A 23,918-nucleotide genomic window follows, 5' to 3' on the forward strand; every position below is an offset into this window, starting at 1 on the left:
AGCTAAGGGATGATGACTCTACACAAAAAGAATCACCAGTTTGCAACTGCAAACGATTATCTATCGTATGTACATGAAAATGAATTTATAAAGCTTAGCATGGGAATGCCCGCCTCAGCTAGATCATGAAAATAATATGATGATGATGTATTGTATTGTATCTTATACAAGTCACCTTCCAGTTTGAATGCATCGTATCCTCATGATAAAGCATTTCACCTGACATCAAAAGATTTACGACTTCATGCTTTAGGGGGCAACTGTTATAGACATATTTGGGCACTGCAACCCCAATCTTATATGTCGATAAACAAAGGGCTCTTTAACCCATAAAAGTGTTGTTTCATACCATAAAGGATCATAGTCAACTGATTACATCATTCCCCAGAAGTTCCACCTGAAAAACCACTCAGAACTAGCCAAAACTGGACCAGACTGACTGCTCCATTGTCAAGGTGCGATGCATACTAACTCCTACACTAGTCAGGTGTGATGCATACTAAAGAGGCCTTTTGTGGGGTGCGATGAGCGAGAATGAACAAATGTCTGAGACACTTTGCTAAGTGGATGCTCATGGAATCTTCTAGAAACTTCTCCTATGACACTTGCCTTTCTAAATTCGCCGAAGGATGAGTAAGAGATCCAAGAAATCTCCAAGTGGAACTAAGAACTACAAGTAGAATGACATTAATCAAACACTTAGAGATGACTCACACCTCTGCAAACATCTATAAATGGATCCCTCATCTGAGAGATCTTGAGGCTGGAATTTTGTAATTTGTAAGGAAGTGCTGATAGTTTGTCTTTAAGAAGAAGCATTGCATTGTTGGGTGATCTTGCTTTTCATGAGGTGAAGAGGGCTTTGATGCTGGGAGGATGATGTTGGATTAGATAGATGGGTTGTAATTCTCCCTTCTATTCTAATAAAGTTCTTTTAGTTTTCCTCCATACAATCGTGTACTTTTGAATCTTGTTATTTGTAAATGCAACTGTATGTTCAATGTATATCTGATTCTGCATTGTTTATGATATTATAGATTGAGATGCTTTGATGGTGTTTTGTTACTTTTTCTCTATAGGTATTCTCTAAGTGGGACAAGTAGGAGAGGAGTTGCAAGCTCTATCAAGGGAGAGAGAAATCAAGCAAGGAGTCAAGCGGAAGATCCAAGTTGGTCCCTTTGCTTCTCTCTTATCTATCATACGTAAAGGAAATCGCAAAGTTCTTTGATTTGTTTATTTCTAAGATAGTTTCCAATCTTAGTGGGACTAGCAGATCAAAAAGACACTAGTTTTCAAAGAAACAGAAAGCCTCAGCTAAAATCCCCGCTATCTATACTATCATACAAGTGAAAATATCTCAGGATTACACAAATCTTTAGCTCTCACAGCTATCTAGCTCTCAGTACAATCCCTCATTGTTGCTCATAGACAGAATAGACAACTCATATGCCTTCTCCTCTGTCCTCCAAGCCTCCTATTTCCTTGTGTAGTTTTCCCTGGGTTCTCTTGCTTTAACCTTTTGTGACACTGGTCTCACACACTGCTCCAACACTGTAAAACTGCGCAAATCTCGAGCAATGAATTCCTTCTGCATGCAAGAGATTTTCTTATAGGAAAATTCTTGCAACTGATAGCACACTATCCCTGCCTTTAATCTCAACTGGGTCTTTGTCTGAACTGACATGCATGAGTTATTTATGAGAGAATATTCAGTTATCTGGAGTACACTAGTTTCATGCATGCATGCATTAACTGACTGAACTCACAATTAGTTCCTCCAATAGTTTGGAACTAATTTAACTGGACTTAACTTAGTTAACTGAGCTAACTAATTACAACTCAAATACAACTCATCCTTATCTCCTTAATTAAGGGATAACTTCCTCAATCAAAGGGATAATTGTTGCATGACTTCACAAAGACTTCATGTTTGAATTTCTCTAACTAATTAACTCAAGATGAATTAATTAATTATTTTTCAAACAGCTGGTGAGACTAAATTCGAATTTTAATTCTCAATTTTAATTCAAGGACAAATTAAAATTGGAATATCCTGAAATGATATCTTTAGCAATGTTATTCTTAGCATTTCTATTTTTAGCATTTCTTGTTGTTATTTTCAACAATTGCAAAACAGAAAGGAAATCATAATAACATCTACCTACTGAATGAAATTTAGAAACAAATTCAGAAATTACATCTACCTAGACACCTCCCCGACAACGACACCAAAAAGTGGTGAACCTCAGTATTGCAGTGATGTTTCAACTCCTAGGGATACCAACTTTACTTTATCAAACTGGGATTACGTACAAACTTGGAGGTGACAGTGCTATATACACAACTGATGCATCATTCTACTTATGTCACTTCTCAACTGGGGCACTAGACCATTAGGGTACCAGACCAACCCTCTATTGACTAGAAGGAGTCTAAATATTGACAATGAATGTAAATCTAGTTCTAATTCAGGAAAGAAAATGCTTGTCTATTCAGGAAAGGTACTAAATGGTAAATGCTATGAAATGCCATAAATCATCTAGCTATGAAATAACAAAAATCACTTGCAGAAAAGAATTATGCTAACCTTGCAATTTATCATCTAGCTAATAGAACTATTTATAAATGGAAAGTGGTTCTATCATTTTAGGAATCATACATACATGCACTAACTATCTCATTTCACATTTGGAGAAAAAAAGTCTTTTAGCTACTAAATCCAAAAAGATAAATGCTATGTTATTTTGTCTGACCTTGCAGGAGGAAAAGGAATGGGAAGGCTAGTCTAAGTGGCACTGATGGCCATGAAATCCAAGATAAGGGCCTAACCTACTCTTATAATAGCTTATCCTATCATTTATAATTTCTGGTCAAAAGAGGGTCAAATAAGTTGATAAAAGGGATCTCGTAGTTGCTACAGGAAATTGCTATAGGATGTCCTAATCTAGTACAAGATGTCCTGGATTGCTATAGGAAGTTAGTTGAAGGGTTTTGGATGGAAAGAATAGTGAGATGAGGCGTTGGTGAGGTATATGATAGTGGTGGAAGGTGTAGGGAAGGTGCACATTTCCCAAGGCTCAGCCTCGCACTCCGAGGTTGGATTCGCTTAAGGTGGCTGCTCATAGTGGTTACAAAATAGAGGTTTCGACTATGGGCTGGTATGCCTTGGCAGAAGGTGGAGAGGACTTAGTTGAATCTGGTTGGATGAGTCCCTTCCTACAGATCAATAATCCTTGCAACAAAACCTATTTCTCTTTTCATTTATGCATCACTACATGTCCACATGGAAAATATGAATTGAATTTTAGGAAGTTGATCTATCTAGTATTAAGGACTAGATCTATGAAATGGAATGCTCTTTAAGCTACAACAAACTTAAGGAAACAAGATAACAATTGCAGGTTCTTCCAAGAAATCATAAACAGTGATCTAGCTAGGAATGAAACCTAATGTATTTAATGATCAAAAGATGACTTTGTTTTTGGGGTTGTGAGAGTGGGATTGCCTAGTCATGATCCCATGAGGGAGATGAGGTAGGGGCCACTGTCACAAGATTTTTTTGGAGTAATTTCCTTCACTAAACTGCAACAGTAATCTACCTCTTCAAAGTAATGGAAACAATGTTGAACAACAATTTGAGTACTTGTTGTTGGCTTGAGGGGGCATGACCCAGGTTCAATGTTAATTAGCCAAACAAATCCCTACACTACTGGCCCTTTCGGCATCATCCCGTGGAGCGCGGACCAAAGTCTCACCTGAAGCAGTATGGGGGGATGTTGGAACCAAGCTTCCACACCCTAATATGGTTGTGATGTCTTTTGATTTCTTCTATCCCTTCCTTCGTGCAGGTGATCCCATTCTAGGGCTTGTAAAACAAACCCTCTATTTTGTATTTCAATACCTTCGCAAAACTATACGATCGACCTTCCCGCAGCCCTAACCTGGGGCTCAGGTACTTTTGCGCTTTTATGGGAGCACACCCTGTAGATTCCTCAATTACCCTAAGTTATTTTCTCATCTCGTTGAATACTTAAAGTTATCACCGTGTAATCAGATATTCGTAATTGTGTTTAATTATTCAATGTAACTGTATTCATTCACACATAATGGAAGCGTAATAAAGGAAATTTATACACAAAATATCCAAACCCATAAACAGAACAAATACTTGGAAATTTCAGAATAACTCCTTTTATTAATATCTTCCAAGTGTTACAGACTCTGTTCACCCTGCGCACATAGCTAAAGGGGTCCACGTACTCAACTGCGGACTTCTACCCTAGCCCTCTGTGGACTTAGTTGCAGATCCTCTACCTACACTACAACCCAAGACTTAGACTTCTTGCTCTAAAGCTATGACTCTCTTACATGTTGTCTTTCAAACTACTTAGAGCTTAGCTCTTTTTATACAATCCCATGGTTTGCGGACCATGGCTAGATCTCTTACAGCCGACTTTACTTCACAAAACTAAGGGCAGACTACCCTTTATGACACATAACACCTTCATGCTCCTTGAACACAAAATGTGGAGTATTTACAATAATATTACAAAAATTGACTTAAACATGGGATTTTAGCCCCAAAACTGCCCTTGGGGTATCCCGCTCCTAACAGGCCCCCAAAACAAACATCGTGACTCACCCTCAAGTCACTCGGTAGGCGCGAAGATCTTTGCACGAAGCCCGTCTAGCTCGACGCTGATGATCGCAACTTCAGAACTTAGCTTCTACCTGCTTCACATCTTCGACTATCTTCTCGGTCACTGCCCCTGTGTTGTCAACCTGGAGTTGTTGTTGTGTCACTTGCAGAGTTGCAAGCTTGCCTTCAATGTTTCATGTGACTACATAAGCTTCCTCCTGCCAAGGATTTAGTTGCGCCTTCAACATTGCTTCCTTGTGCAGCGCTGCGTCCACTTGTTCCTTCAGCTGCTTGGCTTCCTGCAGCTTGGCTAACCTCTGTGTCAGTGCAATGGTTCGTGTTGTGCCCTTAACTTCATCATAGCATTGTTGGAGTTCGTGCGCTTCCATCTCTAGCCTCTGGATGTTTGGGTCCTCCTGCAAGCCGGTTAGGACCTCAAATGATTGTTTGAACAACTGTGTGTAGTCTGCTACTACACTCTCCACTGCCGCAACTGCTTCTGTGACAGTGGTCACTCGCTGTTCCTTTACCTCTGGTGGTGTTGAAGGTTGAGCCCTCAACTGGAGCTCTGTAATCTGCAGGTTTAGCTCCAACTGAACCCGTGCCATCTCTGTCCAAGTGTCGCGCACCCCTGTGGCCAATTTACAAATGTGGACCTCGATTGGCTCCTCCTCCGGAAAGGCCAAATCCGGGACCATTCTGTAGGCCTCCTCTACGACCTGTATGATCTTCTTACTCTGTTTTGTCACCTCGGCCTCAGCGATGATGGCAGCATTCCCCTGTAAGGCCATCTGCCCATTGTTTATTTTCTGTTCATGGATCACCTGGAGGGCATGGTGCTCGCAGACCCTCAACTTTGCAATGACTCCATCCTTCAAGAGGTGGAGTGCTTCGCGCAGGAGTGCTGCTAGGTTCAATCCCACTCTTGTCAAGGCGCTGACAATGGACCTGTCAACCTCATTTTTTGTTGTCAGTGCTCCATCCGATAGCACTAGTGCATTGGAAGCCTTCGCGTGCAGCATATCGGCACCCTTTGATGTGTCGATAGCCAAGCTGGTAGACACCATACCAACTTGCGATGCGCGGACCTGCAACTCGTAGTCCTATCTGGATGGCCCCTAGGATGATCTGCTACTACTTTTCAGATTACTGCAGGGCCTCTCTGGTGACATCTCGGACTGTGTCACCAATGTCATATAAGTCACCCTCCATTAGTGTTATAGGGTCCAGCGAGGTCTTGGTTTCCTTGGATTTATTTCTAGACCCTCCCTTCTCCAGCTCTCTCAGGCACTTAATGCGGCCAGACGTCTCTTGAGGGTCCGTGCCATGCTACTCTGTGTCCTCCTCTTCAGTTTCAGGTGAAGACGACTGTGTGCCTTTGTCAAAGCCTTGCTATGTGCCACTTATTCATTTTCCTACCTCCTTTCTTGCCTGTTCCACCTAGGCCTTATCAACGGACTCCTTTTTCCTCTTTTCAACGAGCTGCGCCATCTTCAACTTGGCACCTTCCTTCTTCTTTTGTGTAGCGAACTTGCTTCCACCCACCGCCAAGTCGGTTGAGGTGTGCCACTCCGCCGGTCATTTATCCAACACTGCATCAATGGAATCATCTGTGGCTATGTATGGCGAATCTACCACTTTTGTGCAAGGTCCTTCCGCTCCCTTATCGAAATCTGATGGAAATCAACCTTAAACTCGGCATAGCTCTGTAGGTTAGAATATACTGTGGGCGACAATCACAGAGCTAGTGACACATCCTCACTTCGCACCATCTTCCAATCGCGTAGCTCTCCAACCCAGGTAGTGTAGTTTATAGTCCCCCCCATCCCTTTAGCTACCTAGAGCACTAAGACTGTGCTACTTTCATTTAGTCACATGGCCGGACCACCACTGTATGGCTTCAAGCAACTGCCATTCACCTTTCCTGGGAAGGGTTCTCCATTTATCTTGACCATTTGTACCGCTCCTCCGTAGGTAATCTCCTTAATAACATAAGGCCCTAACTAGTGCATCTTGAATTTCCCTAAAAATTTATCAAACTCAATATCATATAACAAAATCAGGTCATTTACCTTAAGTGTGTGCAACTTGATGTGTCGATCATGCCATGCCTTTTCGCGCTGCTTTTGGACCTACTGGTGAAATCCGAAAAAATATCTTTCTTCTTCGAGCTCATCCAGCTGTGCGAGCCTCTCTTCCAGGGCTCTGTGATCCGTCATACCTTTGAGCATTGCTACGGACAGACTAGGCACGATGTATTCCATAGGCATTACGGCTTCCACACCATAGACAAGCCTAAAATGGGTTTGTCCTGTCAATTTCTTGCATGTCTTTTGATAAGCCCACAATAATAAAAGTATGTGTAGGTTCCAGTCACTTTTTTGAGCATTACAAACCTTGGTCAACACGTTTTCAAGCACTGTGTTGAACGCCTCCACTGTCCCGGTAGCCTGTGGGTGATAAGGTGTGCTCTTCTGGTGATATACCTGAAATTCCTCCATTAGTGCGCTGATCGTCTCATTCGGGAATTGCATACCACGATCACTCATCAAGATCCTTGGACATCCAAATCGCATCAATACATGTTCAAATAGGAACTTTGTGTCCATCGCGCTTGTGCAATCCTTCATCGGCTGCGCTTCTGTCGAACAAGTTAAATACTCCTTCACAGTGATAATGTACCTTACTCTAGTCTTTCCTTGTGGTTGAATGGGTCCTAAAAAATCTATCGCCCACTTCTCGAAGGGTTGAAACACCATTTGTGGATTAAAAGGCATTTCATCCCTCCGCAATGGCCTACCTGTTCTTTGGCATACATCACATGCCTTGCAATATGCTTTTGAATCTTGATGAAGGGTTGGCCACCACAACCTTGTGCATAGAATCTTCTACGCGGTTGCTCTCCCTACATAATGTCCTCACGCGGTGCCCCCATGAGCATTCATGAGGATGCTTCTTCTCTCGAACTCAGGTACATATTGTCTCAATATCTCATCAGTACCCATTTTGTACATATTCCCAGCAATGACAAAAAAATCTGCCGCACACACCACTAATTCCATCTTTTGCTGGACAGAGTATCCTTCTAGTGCAGTTCCTGTTGTTAGGAAGTGTATTATATCCTCAAAATCACCATTCGCTACATGCACTACAAATAGTTGTGCGTCAGGCAATCCTTCTTCCAAGTTAGTAGGTTCCTCCCCTGTTTCGATGCACGATAGATGGTCTGGTCCCATGTTCAATTGTCCAGGCTTCACAACAACTTCAAAATTGTACACAAGCTTATTGACTAGGTACTTCAACGCAGAGTGATCTATATACATCTTAAAATGGCCTCCTAAAAATTAGTGCCTATACTTCTGGAGCGCATATACCATAGCTAACCCCTCGCACTCAGTGGTAGAATAGTTCTTCTCTGCTTTGGATAATCTGCGGCTTGTGAACACGATAGGATGGTCCAAGCCTTCTCTTCCAGCCTGTGTTAGTACTACCCCCAGCGCTATACATGACGCATCAACATGTACATGAAACTCTTTCTTCTAGTCCGGGAAGACTAGAATCGGTGTCGTAACCATCTTTTCTTTCTATATATTAAGCTCTTCTTACAGTCAGCATTCCAACAGAATGTGACATCCTTCTTTAACAAATTTTCCATAGGCGCGATGATCTGGGCATAGATTTTGATAAACTTTCTGTAATATCTTGTATGTCCCAGAGTAGCACGCAGCTGTTTCACACTCCTCGGTGCTTCCAAGTTCAGTATCATCGCGATCTTTGTGGGTTCTACTATCAGTCCTTGTCTACAAACCACATGCCCCAATAGGTTCCCAAAAGGAATGTAAAATAGAAACTTTTTAATATTGAGTGCGGTCTGGTATCTTCGATAGGTATCTAGCATCAGGCGCAAGCTTGCTACATGGCGCTTAACCAGCCCAAATATAGTCCAGTCATCAAAATATACCTCCAAGAACTTATGAATAAATTCCTTGAATGCTGCAACCACCACACGTGAAAATATTGCAGGCGCATTCTTCAATCCAAACGGCATTACATTGTATTGAAAACAACCCCACTCAGTCGCGAAGGTGGTATTGATCCTATCCTCCAGTGCGATTTTGATTTGGTGGTACCGGAGAACCCATCAATGAAGGAATATGCTTCCTAGCTGCCTACATTCTCCAACACTTCAACCGTGAATGGAGTTAGGAAAGGATCATGCACACAAGCGTCATTCAGTTTTCTGAGATCTACGCATATCCTTATCTCATCCTTCTACTTCTTCTCTTGCACCGCCACTGGGCTTATCCAATATGATTCTTCCACAGGCTCATTGATGCTTGTTGCAAGCATCTTGTCTAGCTCTAAGCGGACCTTCTCCTTATATTTCAGATTGAGACGGTAAGGCCTTTGCTTAACTAGATTTGTGTCGGGATTTAATGTGATCTTCATCATTCCTAGGTCCCCGACTATTCCTTTCAGATCCGTAAACTTGGTAGGGAATAACTCCTGGTATTCACAGAGCAATTCAGCGACCTTAGCCACCATTGCATCCCGGTAGTCTCCAATCCTCACGAATTTGGGTTCTGCCTCCATACCAATCATTGTTTTAAGAAACGGCCATTTCGAAACCGAAACGGCCGGGTTGATCCGAGCCGATACCTTTTTCTCTGACCCGGCCTTTGGAACGGTTCGACTGGCTGAGTCAGCCATGACTCAGCCGAGTCATTGAATGACTCGTCCGAGTCATGGCTGACTCGGCCAACTCGGCCGTTTCCGTTATGACTCGGCCGAGTCACAAAAAAATGCCCAACATCATGTCAAATTGCGATTTAATAAAATTTTAATGGATTTTTAAATTGTTTTTTGGTTGGTTTGGACTCCAAGCAGTTATAAATTTTCATGGTAATGTTAAATTCTTAAAGTAAAAGTGACATTCTCCTTAATCTTTCATATGGAGAAAGTAGAATTTTAGATTTCATTCAAAATCCAGCAGACTTATCAGTTTTTCAGGGTTTCAGGATTGGAGGATTGCAATGTTTCCATTGAATTTTGTCATGTATTAGGGTATGGATTCTGGAACTCGTATTTAATCAAGAGCACCAATCCCTCTATGTACCTTTATGTTAGTGACATTGGTTGTCGAAATCCTCTGGGATTTGCTCCCAAACCAAGAGCTTCTCAAAATGTTGCTCCCGCTCCCGTTTTCGCTCTCGCTCCCCACTTTCGCTCCTGCTCCCAAGTAACACTGAGCCAGATGATGTTGGCAACTCTAGTAGTAGCCAGTAGTACTGGTCACAGAGTTTTGTTGTAGAGGCCATTTATAGCCTCCTTGGTTATGTGTTTTTGTTTTGATCTCTATATCATCATCGTGTATGTATTGGACAATGTACTGGGTGCCATTTTGATATAATGGATATATTCATGAGCTTACTTTGATCATATGTTGTCTTCTATCTATATTCTAATGCTGTGTGTTTGGAAACATGAATGAAAATCTTTAAAATTATGTGTTTTTATAAAAAATAAATATTTAATGTATTTTTTACAAGGACCGAATCATTGAAATCAAGCCGGCCGAGTCGATACCGAGTCGGAGTCGGAGTCGAAGTCAACCCTCGGCCGAGTCGGAGTCGGAGTCGGAGTTTTAAAACATTGATACCAATGTTCACTTGTTTCGTTCTCAATGGCGTGGTTATATCAAGGTTCTCAATCAGTGGTCCTTGAATCTCGCGGTGGCCTTCTGTTTCTTGAATTTTAATCTTTCGCAGATCCTTGTCCTCTTGTTCAGCGGTTACATTATAACATTCGAGTGCATGACTCAGCTGAGTAGCCGATTCAAGTTGAATTAGGACTAGAGGGTCCTGCGGTATCCTAAAGATAGTTGCTTTCACCTCTTGTAGTGCTTCATCAATACTATCAAACCCGTCCTCAAAATTGAATGTTGTCATGAATCCTTCGCGCAGGATATCCCATTCGCCTGTCCCATGGCAGAGCTTTGTTTCTATGTACCAATTCATTGAGATAACATCTAGGGTAGGACAGAATAAGTGCACACACTCAGGTTGGGGATTTTCTACATAAGCATGCGTCCATTTGGCCAGATGCGTGCACGGATCATTCCGCCCATCATACTTATCTATCAATCGCGTCTTAGGCTTCCCAACTTGTGTTCTCATCATCCTCCTACATTCACACCAATAATCAAAGCTTCCCTTTTGCGTACCCCACCATCTTGCGGGCATAGCATGCATTGCCCAGTCCAAGGACTAGAAGCGCTGTTTTTCTAGTACCTCCCTTTCAAATGCATCCAAAAAGACATCTACCTTATTCAGACCATCACAAGTAGGAAGATTTCTTACCTCTGATGACACACATCGTAGTGACCGCGATATCATGTTGCAATTCAGCGTAGTTACTTCATGTAACCGATTATGCCAACATTCTATTTCTTCGTCGGAGTCCAAAGTGCAGGAACTCTCGCAATCCCATGTAATCCTTCCATCCATAGTGAGATTCACCCAATCTTGGTCTCGCTTTGTTATCTTATAGATACAGTCTAGGCCATCATCACTCTCATAATCGCGGACAAGTTCAGTGTAGCACAATCCTTCAACATGATCGAGGGGTACTATTACGCGCGGTGATTTCTTCTCAAAGATCATCTTTCGCTTCTTCAGATTGATTACCCCGTTCATATCAGCAATCCAGTCAATTCCCAGGAGCGCAGGATAGGGATTGTTGTCATCCACTATCTTTATTACTTCAAAGTTAGCCAGTGCATTCACTCCCTCAATATCCACGGTCACCCCTTGCAACCGCTCCGTGGGGATGATTTTAAGCTAAATCACCATTCTTAGCTGAATCAGAGACCATTGCAATGCAGGTCTCCCCATTCGCTCCCAAGTCTGCTTTGGTAGGACATTCACATCTAACCCTACATCCAAAATGACCTAATCCATTTCATACTCTCATATGTGTGTAGTCAGTCTCATCTCTTGTTCGATCCTTATTTTATGTTTGCCAATATTTCGTACTACACGCGGCTTACCTGGCACGGTTCCAACACATCTATTGATGAGTTCTTGTAACCCTTTCACAGCCTTATTGTTGCGTAGTAAATTCATACAAGTTTCCAGGAAATTTGTGAGCATAGAGGGGTCCATCTCCGACTCAAGCTTATCCTTGCTTCCTAAGGTGGAGGCCTCAACGAAGCTCTTCTTAGCTTCCATGAAGGCTTCATGAGCGCGCTCCAAATCGAACTCAACCTCTTTTTTCGTGGCTTTGTGAACCCATGTACTGTTTTCTGGCTATTTCCCCTTGTCATCTCCTATCGCGATTCCACTTCCGAGCACTATAATTAAGTTTGGATCTTCCTTGTGCGGCTTAGACCTCATCATCTATAGGTTATGAGTCGATGGAGGTGGTAGCGCCCCTTTGTCATGTATCCTAGCAATCAACGTAGGAAAGTCTTTTGTTTCATGATCAAACAACATGCAATACTTGCACAATGGATGTGTTGGATTAGTGCAATCGCGGGCATACTGTCTTGGTCCTCCACAATTGTAGCAAATCAACTATCCTCTACCTCTGCCAAGTCCTCCTCTGCCTCAGTGATGAGCCCCAATTTTTGGTATAATTTGGGCTCATTTGGCCTACTTGCTTTGTTCAAACCATTCATCTTTTATTGCTTATGCATGCATTTCTTAGTTTATTTGTGTTGTTTGTAGGAAGAAGGGTAGACATTTTATCTACGTGACTAATGCATGATGCTTTCAGGTTTTGGCACTAAAAGGGAGCAAAAGACCACGAGAAAGGAGACAAGGAGACAGTGAGGTGGCACTGCTGGTTTTTAGGAGAGGATGTCCACAGTCTTGGGACCTTCCTCGTGATTCCCACCATAGCTCCGAGCTCCAACCCATCTCCCCACCGAGCTTAGAGGCAGCCAACTGTTCTACAGGAACAGCAGTTATGACTGTTCTACAGGATCACTAGTTTAACCTTCAGTTGGGCAGCCGAGTTCCACAAATCAAGGAAACCTGTTGGATCATCATTTTTGCATAAATACTGAGGCCGTAGCCTTGGATAGGAGCTTTTTGAACTTTTGCATTACTCTTGTAATTTTGAAGTACGAGCTACAACGCAGTGTTAGTTCTTTTTGTAAGCCAGTTTTGGCATGACATCAGATTATGAATAAAGAAGGCAGATTTTGATCTCATTCTGAGTTTTCTAAGGGAGCTATAGCTCTCAGGTTAGGGCCCAACCTGAGAGCAATAGATCTCCTTTGTGTTGTAATGTTATTTGCCTTTCGTTCCAGCACTTCGTTCTTTACTTTGACATGCAATTCGAATTTACAGTTTGCTGATTTAGTTTTATGAGATTGCATAGGATTAGTTTATGGTGAATTTGCTTTCAGTTGCTTAGATTAGAAGAGGATAGTTATAAGTCATTGGAGCTCCAGAAAAAGGTTGTTAGAGATCACTGCCATCTCTGCTTAGGGATTGGGGTGAAGTCTACATCAGCCACCAAAAAGAAATGCAGTTCTTTTCACTTCCATGCCAGCTGCAACATAGTCACTGTCGTTGAAGATCCATCCATGCACTTTCGGTATTGATCATCACTTCTTCATTCCACGTCCATGCACGAGTTTCTTTCATAGATTGCACTGCTGTTCATTGGTTCCAAATAGCACAGATAACATAGGTTAAAGAGTTCTCGTTTTGGTGACATTCATAAGCAATTTGTTTCATTTACACTGCTCTACATCATTCCACTTCCTCCCTCTGCTTGTCAACCACACCTCAAGTTACTTTCTCGACCCCTGTTCAGCTCGTTTACCTTCCAGCTCGCCCATCACTCACGTAACTCATTTACTTGACCTTTCATTGACCCCATCCTTTCGGCCATCAACCTACAGCATGCACTCTTTCTCCATCCGACTTCTCTACTCCTGAGCCATCACCAGGTCCATCTCCATCTCACCTATCCTCCCACACCACTCCACCACTTCACCATCTCCCAAAACTCCCACGGTCGGCCATCCTGTAGAATTTCACAGCCTTCCTGTAGAAACCTCTGAGTTTCCTGTAGGATCCCCTGCAGATTTCCTGTAGAAGTCTGCAAACTCGGTTGCTGAGCATCCGAATGTGGTAGACTTCTGGGGATTGATGCTAGAGACCCTCTGGGACCTCCCCTAGCCATCCTGACCTTGCCCATGCTTTCCTTCCATTTGAACCGCTCCTGCACAGTCAAACCCTAATAAAAAAGCACCATCACAATAAATCCAACCACTTAATGACAAAATACAAAAACATGTCTTTTCAAGTGCAAGTAGCTTAGATTCATGTATTTCAACTCACTGCAAGTAATAGCATCATTGGTAGAAGTTTCATTCACATTTTTGCATTGTAAGGGTCAAGCTAGTTAAATTAGGGTTTATTAGGGTTTCTATGCTTTGTTGGCTTTCCATTTCCTTTTTGCAAAGTAGGTTAGCTTCCTTCAAGATAGCTTTCGTCCATCACTCATAAAGCTTCTTCTGAGAGCCTATAGAAGTTGGCTTGAGCCCTAGCGGACTTGTGCCAGCTGACCAAGTGACAGCTGCGACAAGAGCTAGTACTTGTGCATACAACACCGTCGCTTCCAAGTTTGTACGAACTACCGGGTTGATAAAATTAGAGATAGGAAGCTCCAGGAGTTGTAGCATTATTGCTACAATACTGGAGCCCACCATCTTTTTGGCGCCGTTGCCGGGGAAGCGTCAGAGTATTAGTAATTGTTGCTTTTCTTCTACTTTCTTACTCTTACCTTCTGCTAAGTAGTTTATTTCATTTCCATTCTGCAAAAGTAGCATAGACATTTCCTGCTTTCATAGATTAGCATTTCCTTTTTGCAAGCGTAGACTAGCATTTCCATTCTTGCAATTTCATTTGAGCACAGTAGATTAGTTCTTTCCTGCTTTCAGTTTAATTCTGCATCTTTCATAGTTAGTTGTATATCAGTCTGTTTCAATTTTGCAGGTACCAAAGAAAAAAGCAAAAGCAATCAAAAGAAAAAGAAGGTCTTTTCCATTTCATGCCTCGTAGGAACCGAGATAGATCAGGCAAATTCCTACCAAACACCCCCACCACATCACTGAGTCACCCTTCTCTCTTCTTTGGTGACAGTGACCCAGAAGAACCTATAGGTGAACATCCTGAGATATCCAAAGATCCTATAGTAGAAGAAGAGTTAGAGACCACTCCATTTGAAGCTATGGCTGATAATAGAAGAGAAGATGAGAGAATAGAAGGTGCCTTCCCCATCCGAGAGACCAATGGAGAAATGAAAATGAAGAACATTAGCCCCTCCGCCTTACCTCACTTCCATGGGCTGACTACTGAAGATCCGGATACTTTCCTGTTTGAGTTTGCTGTCCTTTGTAGAACCTATGACTATACTGAAGATGAGCAAAAGCTGAAACTTTTCCCTTCCACTCTTAAGGATGCAGCATTACGCTGGTTCATGGGCTTACCTGGGAATAGTATCACCACTTGGGCTCAGATGCAGCAAGCTTTCAATACCAAGTACCGGGATTACTGTAGGTCCAAGGAAACAAAGGGAGAGATCTTTCGGATGACCATGGGAAATGATGAGTCCTTAGAGGATTATGAGGAGAGGTTCCAACTAAGCTATAAGCGGGCTAGGGGTACACTTGACCCTGAATCCCTCAAGCTGGTCCTACTCCGAGGAGTCCCTGAAGACCTCTTAGATACCCTTCACATGTTAGCTGGGGGGGGACATTTACCAACTGCCTTATGAGGACATCAAGACTGTGTTTAGAAATCACTCCAGGGCAGCTCGGAAACGTGGTAGAGGAAACCTCCTCTCAACTAGTGTCCCTTTCTCCAAACATGAGCTTGCAAATCAATTAGAAGATCTTAAGAGTGAGGTGAGACAGACCATTGCCATGCAGCTTGACACATTCAGGATTCAGCAAAAGAAAGAAGAAGCTGAGAGAGCCTTGGCAGTCTTCTGCCCTAGGTGCACAAGGAGACACCCTAAGAACGAATGTCCATTGCATTCTGTTGAAGTGTGTTTTGTTTGTGAGGAGGACCATCCCACAAATCAGTGTCCAACCTTACCTGGGTTTAAAGCCATGTACCAAGGGACAGAAGCTCCCACCGAACCTCTCTATTACCTCAACCAAAGGAGGCCCCAAGGATCTAGACCTTATCAGCAGGGGATGCAAGGGGCATCTCAAGCTTATTACAACCCCAACCAGTCGACTCCTATGCCTTCCTGGGGTCCCCCTGCTCACCCTTCATGGTCCATGCCTCCTCCATGGTCTTACCCACCTCAGTACCCCACTCAACCTACTTCTCATTCATATCACTCACATGCCCAGCCACAGCCTCAATGGAATGCACCTCAGTCAGGGTGGAGGCCCCAATACAACACCCCTCCTGCCATTTTGCCTCCACCACCAGTTCAACCTCAGCCATTACCTCCTGCTCCTCCCAGGCAACCTCAAATGCCTGCTCAACCGAACCCAAACCCCAACAATAGACAGGCCCAGCAGGTATACACTGGGGAACCCTCATGCCCTACCTATGCTGTGGAGATCCAGGAGATCAATCTTCGATCTGGAAAGACTCTACCAGATCGCCAACCTCCTCCCCCAGAGGATGAGGAAGACAAACAGGAAAGTGAACCAAAGGCTATTCCACCCTTTCCTGAGAGACTAACAGCCACCACACAACCCAACCCAGAGGAAGATGAGCTTCTGGGTGAGCTCAAGCAGTTGTGTGTAAAAATACCACTTCTCCAAGCCATCAAGGATGTGTCAATATACAACAAACTGGTTAAGGAGAAGTGTTTCAAACATCCAGGCAGACGGAAGAAAGATGCTTCAACTATCAATGTCATAGGACAACTGTTTGACCTTATGCTAGGACAAGTCATTTGCCCAAAGTACCTAGATCCTGGAAGTCCTGTAGTAGATGTCCACATCAATGGCACCATTATACCTCACACCTTGATTGATCTGGGGGCTGCCATTAATGTGATGACCAGGGATACCATGCTTAAACTCAATCTTCAGGGTTCCTTGAGGAAGACCTCGACAGTACTGCAATTAGCAGATTGCTCCACCATGACTCCCGAAGGGATTGTGGAGGATGTCATGGTCTCTATTGATTCTTGGGAATACCCTGCAGACTTCCTGGTTCTGCAACCAAAGGCAAAGCTTACTGGATATCCTCTCATTTTGGGAAGGCCTTGGTTAGCTACTGCAGATGCTTACATAAGTTGTCGTGCAGGAAACATGACCATCAAAAATGGTCCCATGTCCAAGCAACTAGTCCTATACCCTCCTGCCCAACCCTCCTTAGAGCATGATTTACCACTCTGGTTGGAAGAAGGAGAAGAAGACGAGGTGTACTCAGCACCTCTGTGCACCTTAGATACCACTAGAAGAGACCCCCCAACCGAGGATGACTTGATCGAGACCTTGATCCAGAATCCACCTTCCAGTGCACTACCCTTAGAGAAATTGGTGGAGGACGCCCAAGCTAGCACCTTAGTGGATCTTTGTACAACCAACCCTGTTACTCCCAGAATCAAGAATGTGGAGTTCGGCCCTGAGAAAGTATTGAAGATCAGCTCCTCCCTATCTCCTTCCCAGGAAAAGGAGCTGTGTAGTCTGTTGGCCAACCACCTAGATGCTTTTGCTTGGAGCTATAAGGAAATGAAAGGAGTCCATCCTTCGGTCTGTACCCATCATATATACATCAAAGAAGATTGTAAACCGGTAAGGCAACCTCAGAGGAGAATGAATCCAGCCCTTAAGGACATTGTCAAGGAAGAATTGAAAAAACTGTTGGATGCCGGATTCATCTACCCCATCTCAGATAGTGAATGGGTGTCCCCTCTAGTGTTGGTTCCCAAGAAAAATGGGAAATGGAGAATCTGTGTGGACTACCGAGAACTGAACAAAGCTACCAAGAAAGACCATTTCCCTCTACCTTTCATAGATCAAGTGTTGGATGGACTGGAAGGAAAGAAGTTCTTCTCTTTCCTGGATGGATTTAGTGGGTACAACCAAATCCAAATCAGCCCGGAAGACCAAGATAAGACCACCTTCACTTGTCCTTGGGGTACCTTTGCCTACCGAGTCCTTCCCTTTGGGCTATGCAATGCTCCTGCTACCTTCCAGAGAGCTGTCTTGAGCATCTTCTCGGCGCTGGTCCATGATGCAGTAGAAATCTATATGGATGACTTTACTCCTTATGGGGCCAACTTCCAGGAAGCATTGTCTAAACTGGGAAAAGTCCTAACCAAATGCACTGAGATGAACTTGTCCCTTAGTCCTGAAAAATGTGAATTCCTAATGACTGAAGGGACCGTGCTAGGCCATAACATTTCTTGCCAAGGGTTGCAGGTGGATCCCAACAAAATTGCTCTCATCAAGAGGGTTCCACCTCCTCAAAAGGTAAGGGATGTCCGGAGTTTCTTGGGATTAGCCGGATACTACCGGAGATTCATTAAAGATTTCAGCAAGCTAGCCTCGCCATTGTTTGGTCTGTTGGCAAAAGATGTGGAGTTTAAATGGACTGACGATTGTTAGAGGGCTTTAAATGAATTGAAGGACAAGTTGGTGTCAGCCCCAATCCTGAGAGGTCCAAACTGGGCCCTACCTTTCCACATCCACACTGATGCCTCGAACAAAGCCATAGGTGCAGCTTTAGGACAAGTTGAGCAAAAACTTCCATATGCCATTTACTTTGTTAGCAAAAACTTGTCCAAAGCTGAGCTGAATTACACTGTAACCGAGAAAGAATTCTTGGCTGTGGTCCATGCACTGAACAAGTTCCGACATTATATTACTGGTTACCAGACCTTTGTACATACTGACCATGCTGCAATTAGATATTTAATGAATAAACCAGATGTGAATGCTCGCATTATTAGATGGTTACTTTTATTGCAGCAGTTTGATTTGACCATTGTTGACAAGCCAGGTAGAGAAAATGTTGTTGCTGACTTTTTATCGAGATTGGATTTGTCTGCAGATGAGGATGGAACAGTGGATGACCAGATGCCCGATGAGCATCTGTTTGCTATTTCAGTACTCTCTCCCTGGTTTGCTGATATAGCAAACTACCTTGTTTCAGCACAGTTCCCTCCGCACCTATCTTCCAAAGTGAAGAGCAGAATCATCAGAAAAAGTGCCTCATTTACTTGGATCGGGAGCAATCTGTTCAAGCTTGGCCCCGATCAGATCTTAAGGCGTTGTGTAAGGGAGGAGGAAGTCTTTGATATCCTCCTCACTTGTCATGATGGGCCTTGTGGAGGACATTTTGCAGCAAAGAGAACTGCCATCAAAATCCTGCAGGCAGGCTACTATTGGCCCACACTCCATCAAGATGTCAGAAGATATGTCAGTCAGTGTGACCAATGCCAAAGAATGGGGAAACCGACCCAAAGGGATGAGATGCCTCTCCAACCTCAAGTGACTCTTGAGCCATTTGAGAAGTGGGGCATGGACTTTGTGGGCCCAATCAACCCCTCTTCGAGGCAAAGGTCTTACATCATTGTGTGTACTGACTATTTGACGAAGTGGGCAGAGACCAAAGCAATCAAAGCAGCACCAGAAGAAAAGGTGGCCGAGTTCCTAAGAGAAAACATCTTCTATAAGTTTGGCTATCCAAGAGCGCTGGTCACCGATCAAGGGAGCCAGTTCACCTCCAACCTGGTTGAAGATCTACTAGCTCATCACAAGATCAAGCATAGGACTTCCACCCCTTATCACCCTCAAGCAAATGGGCAGGTGGAAGTCACCAATAGAGCATTAGAAGGGATCTTGACTAAGGTGGTGAGCAGCAGCAGAAAGGACTGGGCAGATCGCCTGGTTGAAGCTACATGGGCTTACAACACCACTTGGAAGACCACCACCGGCTTCACACCATATGAGCTGGTCTATGGGAAGAAAGCTTTGCTGTCCATTGAGTTTGAATACAATACCTTGAGGATGGTAGCTCAGCTGGACCTAGATTTCAGCCATGCACAACAAGAAAGGCTATTGCAGCTGAATGGCCTGGATGAGCACCGAATGCAGGCCCTCCTTCACTCAGAAGTGGTGCAACTTCAGAGAAAGGTGTGGCATGACCAACACCTCCATGACAAGCAGTTTCAGCCAGGAGATTGGGCTTTGTTGTATGACTCCAGATACAAAGATTTCAAGGGGAAGCTGAGAACCAGATGGCTAGGACCATATGCAGTGGAAAGATGCCATGATAATGGATCTGTCCTTATTCGAACCATTGATGAGGAATCCATTCCCATGCTTGTCAATGGGCATCGGTTGAAGATCTACAGGAGACCTACCTCAAAACAAGAGTTCATCAAGACTATGGAGAAATCTGTATTGGTCATAGAGAAGGGTTCTGCCTCTGCTTTTGGCATACCCTGGAAAAAAAAAAAAAAAAAAAAAAAAAAAAGAGAGAAGAAATCATAAAGATCCTTGGGTGAAAACCTCTCTGAGGCGCCCAAGGCAGGTAGTAGGGGTGAAAACCTCATTGAGGCGCCCCTATTGTCTTTCAAAAAAAAAAAGAGGGAAAAGGTGAAAAAGATCCTTGAGTGAAAACCTCTCTGAGGCGCTCAGGGCAGATGGCATGGGTGAAAACCTCTTTGAGGCGCCCCTGTTATCTTTCAAAAAAAAAAAGAGAAAAAGAAAAGAAAAAACAATAAGCAAAATATGGTAAAGTTGCAGGCAGACTTTCTACAGGAAGCTCTGTGTTCTACAGGAAACTTCCTGTAGAAGGGTTGAAGATGTTCTATGGAGGAGAGGAAACCCTCCAACTCAAAGCCAAAGGTCCGTATCATGCTGTCAAGGGACCTCACCAGCACCTCCTCCAAGGATATCCATGTTTTTTCCAAGGTATGTGCAATTTTATCATGGTTTGAATCTTCTACAGGATGATGCAGTCTTTCTACAGGAAGACGCGGATTTTCTACAGGAAAGTGCAGACTTCCTACAGGAAGCCCTGTGTTCTACAGGAAACTTCCTGTAGAAGTTTGGGACGGCCCAGAATTTATTGTAAAGGGAGATCTAGCGGCTACGGATTGGTTTGGACGCATGCAAGCCTCTGTTGGCACCCATGCACAACGCTGTTACCTTGCTCCACCATCCTCGTCGACATGCAACCAAGTCCCCTGCACCAACAAAGCAGATCAATGAGTTCTTGCGGGAAAAGCCATGTTCAAAGCTAAACAAATGATGAGACCTCATACCATAGGCATCAGAAGCTCCGGGAGCATGATCGAAAGACCAGATCCTCCGTCGTGCAGCATGCACCCAAGGAGGAAGAGCTGTTACGAGACACCCCGCGGGAATCCTGTAACAGTTCAACCTGCTGGAGTGGATACCGTTCACAGCACCGCCATCTCCAATGAAACGCGGGTGCACGCAACCACAGCATCTCCTCCATCGTTGGCAGCCTGTAACCATGAGCCTCCGGGTCTGTGTAAGTTCGCATGCAGCAGGTAGATCCACTCACCATCGTCCAAAAACTGGAAAAATCGTGTGCAGCCACGCAGGTAAGTGTCTCAACCCTTCCTTCCATCAAATCGCATGAATTTTACTTTGATTTGTTTGCATGGCGTAAAAGTGAATGGTTGAGCAGCCGTATGGCCAGTCGACTGGCCACGTCGGCTAGTTATGGTAGAGTTGGACGTTTGGGTGGCGGCCACGACAAAGAGAACGAGCAGCACGCACGTGAGAATGAATGCAATGAGTTTAACAAAAAAAGGCGGCGGCAAATCTATGGGAATGGATGCGGCAGCAAGTGAATACGCAGGCGAATGATGGATGACGTCGCCCAACGGTCCGGCGGGGACAGCTCATCCCCCGCGCCACGGATTGCGCCGATTCAAAATCTAATCGGCTAGATTTTGCGCATGCATTTATCAACCACCACTTCAAACTTGAGTGGCTATTTTGATCTCCTCTGCACTTTGATACGCCGAGCTTTTGGCTACCAGAACACCGGTGAAGCACACCTCGAGCGCAGTCCAATTACAGTCCTCCCCGAAATTTGCGCACTGCTCCTACAGGAACACAGTTCTACAGGAACGCAGTTCTACAGGAACGCAGTCTCTACAGGAACGCAGTCTTCTACAGGGAAGCGGGTGCCTCACGAAAAAGGTGGCCAATTAAAGAGGTAACCCTGAACTCTTCATGCAACTGGTTAGTAAGAGTGGCAAGATCATCGTCCACAGTCTGGTCATAAAGATATCGGTGAAATTGTTGTTTGCTATGCCTATACTGTCATTCTACAGGATGTCAGTATAAGTAGACTGTGTTGAATTTTGTGGATTATGTGCATGCTCTGTCTCAATAGACCAAGTCTCTTTCGTGTTTGCCACCTTTAGTCAAAACAACCGTGTTCATCATGGCGGGTGGGTTTATAAGACGGGAACCCACTGATTCAAGCAAATTAACGGAAAACCAGGAGGTGGTAGAGCTCTTTACATGAGCACAGTGGATGTCTTTTTGTGATAAGCTGCAGGGTTACGATGATGAAGTGGCCGAAGAATTCTTGCAGGCTCTGAGGCCGAAATCCCAGACACTGGCCACAGTAAACTTCAGAGGCCTCAGCCTCAAGCTCACTCCAAAACATATCAGTCGGATCACAGAACTCCCTATGGGTTTGCCATGGGATAAAGACGAAAGAAAGCTGAGCCAACAAGCAAAGAAAGAATTCTTTCCACCTGAGGAAGAATTCTCGGAGGACAAAAACGGGGTGAGAAGAACGAGTCTATTGCCACCATGGAATGAAGTCAGTTTGCAAATCATGAAATACATCACTTGTGAAGGCCGTTTCAGCATCGTGTATGCATATCACTTTCGGTTGCTCACTGAATTGAGGCACCGAATTGATCTTCCTGTAGAGCAGAAACTGAGCATCCCCTATTTTCTATTGCAGTCGCTAATGGAGTGTGCCACCAAGCTAAGAGAGGGCATACCTGATCAGATAGCCCACCATGGGTTAATCAAGCTTCTTGTGGAGGATGCGCTGCATTCTTATAAGGTTCCCCTCTCATGGGAATCCTTCCATAATTTGACCAAAGATGGGGACATTAAGATGTTGATCGAAGAAACGGGTTCCTCCAGCAGTGAGGAACAAGAAGCAGTGGCCGAGGGACAGAGAGGAAAAGGCCAGAAGACCCCTACCACGGTGCAGAAGAAGGAACAAAAGAAGAAGCACGAGGAAAAGGAGGACGAAGAAAAAGGCGGCACACCTACCCTGTCAGCAAGAGAAAAGAGGCTGAAGAGCAGAATGGACAAAAATGAGGTGGTCCACGTCAGCCCAAGCACCTCAACAGTACCTGCAACCACAGCAAAAAGCAAAACTCAGGCAGGCAAGCAAGAAAAGGTGGAGACACTTGTGCCTACAGGAAAGCAGAAGCAGGCTTCTACAGGAAGCCCGAAAATCATTAAGAAACAGGCTTCTACAGGAAGCCCGAAAACAGAGGTAAAGGCTTCTACAGGAAGCCCAAAATTGCAGAAACAGGCTTCTACAGGAAGCCCGAAAATAGAGACGAGGGCTTCTACAGGAAGCCCGAAGTTGGAAAAAGGGGCTCTTACAGTAAGCCCGAAAATCATTGAGAAACAGGCTCCTACAGGAAGCCTGAAGACAGAGAAAGGGTCTTCTACAGGAAGCCCAAAGATTACCAAAGCAGGGGCTTCTACAGGAAGCCCGAGAGTGGCTAAAACCGGGTCTCCTACTGGAAGCCCAAAATCGGGAAAGAAAGGATCTTCTACAAGAGACCCGGAAGTGGGCAAAGCAAGGGCTTCTACAGGAAGCCCGAAATCTGAAAAGGAGGGGCCCTCCACAAGGAGCTCTGAGAGAGCAAGACACACGAAAGAGAAGGCTGGTATTCTCGAAAGGGAGGCAACAGCAGCGCTGGCCGCCCTAAGTACACCTCCAAAGCCAAAGGAGAAAAGAGAGAGGGAGACCCCTCTACCATCTGAAGCCAGGAGAAGCAAGAGGATAAATACGGGCAAGCCACAGCCTCCACCCAGCAGCCAAACTATTTTAGGGGATGCCCCTACTTCACCCAGTGCAAGAACCCCCTCTAAAACATCAGCCACCCCCGAGAAGGGAAGCCCAAAAATAACCTCCTGGACACGAAAAATAGGCCAATCGCCTTCTGAAGCCCGGCTCAAGGAAATGAAAAAGGGGGAAGATGCGCCACCCTCGTCACCACCAGGGACAGAAAAGGCAGGGCCAGCAAAAACAGG

The sequence above is a fragment of the Pinus tabuliformis genome, chromosome 2_2, assembly GCF_031772625.1.
Source record: "Pinus tabuliformis cultivar Carrire ecotype Pingquan chromosome 2_2, CPIR1, whole genome shotgun sequence".
NCBI classification, from domain to species: Eukaryota; Viridiplantae; Streptophyta; class Pinopsida; order Pinales; family Pinaceae; genus Pinus; species Pinus tabuliformis.